At 43.7% G+C, this 7,021-nt stretch overlaps 1 protein-coding gene across 1 annotated transcript in view; it reads right to left on the minus strand.

The window, feature by feature from the left end:
* Nucleotides 1-6,275, minus strand: part of MTM1 (myotubularin 1) — a 77,981-nt gene extending 71,706 nt beyond the window's left edge. The window contains exon 1 of the mRNA XM_088478844.1: nucleotides 6,201-6,275. The gene's annotated coding sequence lies outside the window, so the exon portion shown is untranslated. The remainder of the gene's footprint in view (nucleotides 1-6,200) is intronic.
* Nucleotides 6,276-7,021: the final 746 nt, after the last annotated feature.

Raw genomic sequence — 7,021 nt, forward strand, 5'->3', positions numbered from 1 at the left:
CCATTAATTTCTACACCCATCTTCCAAGCTCACAAATAAGTGCCCAAAATAAAATACATGTCAAGCAAAGACGGCTCACAAAATGATAAGTATCACTACAGAAGTTCACAAACCTGCTTTCGTTTTGTGATCTTGCCGAAAATAATTTATTTAAAGCTTCTAGGTAGACGTGTCAGTTGACCATCTTGCATTTCCCCAAAGGTCAGATCATACAAATTGCTTATGCTACCATATATCTGTAAAAGTCTGTCCCACATCAAGTCAGTGATTTTTTTTTTTACTTAATACTAGGCCATTTTTATTAAGAGCCAACAGGTTACAAAGAGTCCCATATATACAGTATTTACCTCTTGATATATTACAATTACTAAAAGGCAACTAGAACAAGTAATTCAGTTATAATGGAACTTTTGTATTGTTAGGGCTCGAACCAATTAGGTGCGGATTGCAAGTAGCGAGTTTGTTTCTTTAAACTCGCAGACTTCGCCGCGAAGCGCGCTCCCGAGAATTCTCCAATCCAATTAAAAATGCCTATTCGCACTACTCGCAGCGGAGGGGTGCGAACTGACTGCCAAATGAGATTTGCAAGAAATGCATGAAAATGTGGGGAGACCATCCTGGATCCCCAAAAAATTGATAATTTCGTTAGCAGGACTGTATAGACAGCTGTTTGTGGCCATTAGGAAGTTACTGTAGGTTTTGAAATGGTGTCAAATGGCTGTTTTGTGCTTTTTTAAAAAATGCAAGAATGATAAAAAAAACAAACTTTTCATTTAATCGCAAACGATTTAAATGAAAAATGCATAAAAAAGTTGGAAAAAAGGGTGATTTTGGGGTACTTTGCGGGAATTTTGAAAAACAATTATAAAAACAATTATCTTTCAACTAAAAAAATATTATAATTAACTTTGGGGTTCCTAAACCAACGAAAAAGTTGATTTTGGGGTAATTTGAGGACTTTTTTTTACCCCCCCAAAAATGACATGTAATTTTTGAAATAATTAAACTAATTTAAAACTTCCAAATACCTAACTAGTCATTGGGGGGGAGGGTCCAAGGAGTTCAGCACAGGGTCCCGACATTTTAACCTTAAAATAAAGATTTTCCTTTCCATCTCTCACCCTCAGGTAGGTGCAAGTGGAAAGTTGCGAATTCAGTCTGACTAAGTCAGTGCGAGTTGCTAGTTGGATTGCACAATGAATTCGCTACGAAAATTCGAAGTGAAACTCGCACCTCGCAATTCTCACCTAACTGGATTGACCCCTTAGTATGGAAACGTCATTATATTATACAGCAACTGCCAGCAGTAGTTGAGTGTAGAACGGACGCAAACAACATTAATAGAAATGTATACTAACTTACCTGGATAAATGTTCAGTAATAAAAATGAGAGTTATGGTAAGAACTTACCTTTGTTAACTCTCTTTCTTCGAAGTCCATAGGGTTCACAGGGAGACCTTAGGGGTGTGTAGGTGGTGGATCAGGAATCCGGGCACCACGCAGTTAAAGCTTTTCAGCTTCCAGGATGCACTGGTTCACACTCCCTATACACCGACCCACTTCAGTTTCGTTGGTGCCTGGCCGAAGTCGGTCACCATTAACGCAGGGGGCTGCTTAGGCAGCCCTAAGGCTTTTTATAATTTTACTTTTACTACCATAGAGCGCACAGCAGCAGACTGTCCATAGGACATCTGCGCTGCCGCTCCATCACCCTTCCGGCGACGCGACGCCAGTCCAGATCTGGGGATCTCGGTGGGCATCTTGGGGTCAATGCTAGCAAAGCCCCATAGGAGGACCCAGACTGCAGCCGGACGCTAAGGCGGGTCAGTCATACCTCCGGTCTCAGTGGACAGACCGGAGGTGCCGAGTGTGGGCGCAGGCTCCAGCCACCGTGATCCACTAGACCACCAGGGTACACATGGTGCAGGAACCAGCGTTCCGGTGGTTTTCTAAAAAAAAAAAAAAATTGGCAAGGGGAGGTCAGCTTCCCAGTTATAGCGGCCTTTCCCCTCAGCTCAGGGCGCCATTCCACAGAGGTCTCACCTCCCTGAGCTGCTCTCCTCCTCGGATCACGCCCCCTCCGGCGGCCATTTTCTTAACGCACAGCCACAGCTCTCTCAGGGATATGCAGGGTCCGGTCTCTCTGGGGTCTGCGTATGTAGCGCTATAGCCTACCAGACACTGAGTCTGTGTAGTTGATTGTAGTGCCAGTTTGCAGTTATATGTTATTTCTGCATTGTATGTGACTAAGCATATATCTTTCCCTTTTTTTCTGACTTTGCCCTAACATACAGGTGTATTCAGGAGTTTTCCTGTACCTCACATATATAGAACTAAATATTTGTGAGGTTTGTCACATACAGTTGGTCGTTGCACTGTGCCATATTTGGGCTGCATGCTCCTGCAGCTTACCCAAGCATAAGACAGGACCAGTATATTGCATTCCTAATAGTATCGTACATACACGGTGGTTGCATTAAACCCAGTGCCATATTGTGTGCCATATTACTCTGCAGCTATGTCTAGCAACGGCAAGAGTAACAAACAGGCATCTGCACCCATACTGCTATCATGCAAATTATGTGCTGCAGGCTTAAGTGAGGAGGATTTGATACAAGATGGGTTATGTAGTAAGTGTTATACGCCACAGGCCCATCAGACAACAGCGCCTGTACAAGAGCACTCCTGGGCTTCATTTTCTCAGGTTCTGGTCACTATTGCGGACCGCCTGGAGGATCCGGCTGTCATTCCCCCTATGGGGTTATCACAGCAGGCCGTAATTCCCCCTTTGGGGTGGCCACAGCAGGTTCAGGCGATACAGGTAGCTCCTGTGCCCCCACCATGGGTATACGTACTCTCTCATCTAATGCCTTTCAAACCATATTGCAAGGTGAGAAGCCCTTACCCAGTAAGCCCTCTGAGCACCCTGTGTTATTGTCACAGTCCACACAACTCTCAGATTCTGAATTATCATCGTTGGAGGCAGTAGATGCTGATCTCTCTAACCCTGACTCCCCTCTGTAGGAGAATGAGAGTTGGTCAAAAATTAATATTCCTGCCTTGGTACGAGCGGTCAGATCCATCTTAATAGAAGATGAAGAGCAAGCCCCTAAATCCAAGCACCCTCTGTTTAAACGTCAGGATAATAAAATAAATATTTATGGGGTTCACATTATATCCATGCAGTCTGTCTGCAGAAAGTGCAGTAATACCAATGCACGAGCACTAAAAGCTGCTCACCAGAAGACAGGCAAATTACTAAATACCGACGTATGCAAAGTCAATAACAACAAGAACAGCAGCTTCATAGTCTTGACCAATACCAGTGACAGATAAAAGGCGCATAGGTTACATTTTTTATAATATTCCCTTTTAAACTACAAAATCTGCCTTAAAATGGCTAAAGACACAATGCAACTGATAAAACATGAATTTCTGCCGTTACCAAAAAAAAACAAAAAAAAAAACTGTTTATAACAAATACATTTGAATTGACAAATAATACAATTTAGTGATTTTTATCCATATAAGGGTAAAGCGAAGTAGATCGGTTAGAAAAATTGGCTTTTTAAAAAAAAATAATATAAAAATCTAAATAAAAAGTGTGAACACCTGGTGCAGAGTTGGTAGCAAAGTGGGAACAAGTTAACTAAAAACCGTGTGCGCAAAAATGGTAACTTTCTGCATATATGCAGAGCTGTCCACATCTGAAGATGCATCCAGATCCTAATGTGCAGCATATACACCTAGCCTGCATCAAGTTATCATCATGTACGCCTCCTAACAGGCGAATATGCACATAACTGTTGGTCCGAAAAAGACACGTTTGTATAAAGACTACCTTCCTCAACCTTGCCTCTGCGAGAACACCTCTCACCCACCTTTTCTTTCATCGGTCATAAGGCGCGATGCTTCCTGCTCGGTAATTGTGCTTTTGCGTGTGCCACTTTTAGGGCATGTGCAGTGCAAAAATAGGCAAAATAACACGCCAACTGCGTAGTGTTCAATCTACATCAGCCATTACATATCTACTACATTACAGCTTTGATTTATGCCAAACATTAAACTAAACTTAAATTACCCCCAATCTCTTTACTAAACCCCCATCTAGGAAAATTCATTTTTTCTTCCAAGCCATCTTCTGAAGGTGCCAACGTTCAGACCAAAGCTGATAGAGCTGGTCTACAAGAGGAAGCAGATTTCAACTACATCTGACAACATACATCTGTTTTGACAGATTACACAGATATTCCACACTCAATCGTTACCAATTTGTAACTCGACTAGTATGCTAGTACACAGTGTTATATAATTGTGTATTTATATAGTACACAGACCCTGTTGATCTTAATAGAACTTCAAAACCAATACTATATAATGTATTTAGAAATGAACAGACATCCATTATCCCATTTTCTGAAAAGTTTGTCATTTCTACATATTGAGTAGATGCTAAAAATGACTAGATTCTCGTTACGGCGGGGATAGCCGCCTTCTCGTTAAAGCAAGGATTATCAAAATTCTAGTTTATTTTCTTCTATCATATTCCTTTAAAAGTTTTTTTTTGTAACTCACCTTTGGTATCATTAAGTTTTGAGTTGCAACTTTCAAGGTTAAATATTTACAAAGCTAAACTTATACATAGATGTGTCCACATACATCTTTCCTCCATGCACTACAAGTCGCGCTACACAACACGGGATCTCCGTGTGACTCAGTAGCGCAGAGCATCTTTTCGTGGGACTTCTTACCTTCAAATATGGTGTGAGTATTTAGCACAAGCAGCTTTTGCTGATTAAAATGATAAGCAGCATGCCTATGTTCTGTGTGGGACTGCGGGTGTATCTGCATACGAATCGCTATGTTATAGTGTTCCAGCCGCTGACGTTGTAACATGTTTCACATGCAGATACACGTGCAGTCGCTCACAGAATATAGACATGCTGCATATCATTTTAATCAGCAGAAGATGCTCGTGCTAACTATTTGCACTGCGGTGCGAATAAGACGCATTTCAAGGTAAAAAGTCACACGAAAAGACACTACTGAGTCACACCACGGCATGGCGCGACTATAAGGGCTGTTAAACGCGCAAGGAGGCTAGATGTATGAGGACACTTCTGTAGCATGAACATACTACACAAACACAGAGCAAATATACAAAATCCACAAGGATAATGCATGGCCCCAGAGCTATGAAGCAACAATGCTAACCACTGTGTCACCAAAGTTATCGTGCAGTTATAGATCTCCAAGTCTGAATATTAGCCAGTCTCCCCACTCCGCTAGAGCAACTACCACCTAATTAGTTCAAGTCATGGTCCTCTTCCCCCATTTCACATGACTCCAACCATCAATGCACCGTCAGCCAGCATTGTGGTACGGGATAGTAGCTATACCAACATCATATCGGGGTGATCTCTCTTTTGATCCCCAAACACCTGCTCCCATCACTCAAGCTGTAGCTCATTGCATAGGAGAATCAACATCTGTAGCGTCTGGGTGATAGTGATGACAACTTCAGTACAGAGACTAAGGTAGGTTGTTACAGACAAGGGGATGGTACGGGTGGATTAACAGCAGTAAGGGCGGGGGTATGGAGTTGTCCTGGGCAAGAGCAATTTTAAGAGGCAAGTGTCTCATAAGGAGGCTGTGAGTTGGGACAGAGAAAGCACAACTAAGCATTACGTTTAGCACTGTAAATAGATGGGAACACTGGTGCAGAATTTACATCACAAATACCCTCATTTTCTGCAAAAGAATATTCACTGGTCTAATGGTGTAACCTTCACTAATGGTCTGGGGCATCATTTACATGCAGTGATCTAATGCCATTCAGTAAAAAGATTAGTGCTCTCTATACCAGAGATGGGCCAGCCAAGGGCTCTATAGCTGTGGTGGAACTACATGTGCCAGCATAACAACATAGATCCTGTTCCTGCTCTGATAGTCCAGGTTTCACCACTTCACCCTTCATTCTCCTCTCCTTTTCCAGATATGGACAGGTGCAGGGAGCTGCCATAAATAACACCTGACTGCTCCCTACAGATAACACACAGACAGGACAGCGACTGACTGACAACCCGGCACACTTAACTGCCCAGACTAGAACGTGCTGAGACACAGGGCACTGTACCACCAGCACACTCTGCCCTATCGAAGGCCTGGGGGCTCTGGCAGCCCCGGGCTGCGCTGCCTACCTGTGCGGTCAGATCCGCCTCCTGGGCCGCCGAGCCTGACAGGAAGTTCTGCAGCCTCTGCTCACCTCTCCGGAGAGGGAGAGGCCCAGCCGCGTCACGTGAGGCGAAAGGGGGCGAGGCCTGGGACCAACCAGCCGCTGGGATTGGTCCAAACGTTCCCCGCCGCGCGTTGGATTCTGGGACATATAGTTCCTTGGGCTCGGGACAAGATTGCTGTGTAGGGTTATTTTTACCCCAAATAGCTTCCCGGAGAGGTACAGTCACTAACAGCCACTTAGAGCGTTTGTCATATTTTACTGATGATGTGAAGAAATCATTCAGGATTAAAAATTTGATTATTATGAGTTAGTAGCTTAAGCCTACTTTTTTGTGATTTGCAGTAACAGGGTCCATTTCATCAAAGAGCAAAATCATAAGGGGTCTATCTACTAAAGTGCGGGTTTTTAGAAGTGGAGTTGTTGCCCATAGCAACCAATCAAATTCTACGTATCATTTATCTAACACCTTTTTCTAGAAGATAATAGCTAGAACATACTTGCCTACACTCCAAGAAGTCGCAGGAGGCTCCCGATTTTTCGGGTAACCCCCAGAAAACCCGGAAGTGTAGGCAGATCTCCTGCATCCTGCCCACTTCCTAGTGAAGCGGGCAGGATGGGGAGATTTAATGCAGAATTTGCGGGTCTGCGAGGAGGGGGCGGGACTAAATGTCACAATTTGCATAATTTTGCCCCGTCCCCTCTTCGCAGACCAGCAAATAGCGTCCTTTTCCGGGAAAGGGGTGGAGCCAATGACATCACCAGTCCGGCCCCGCCCCACGATCT

This window comes from Taudactylus pleione, unplaced genomic scaffold (assembly GCF_031769625.1).
Source record: "Taudactylus pleione unplaced genomic scaffold, aTauple2 ptg000222l, whole genome shotgun sequence".
In the NCBI taxonomy this organism is placed as follows: Eukaryota; Metazoa; Chordata; class Amphibia; order Anura; family Myobatrachidae; genus Taudactylus; species Taudactylus pleione.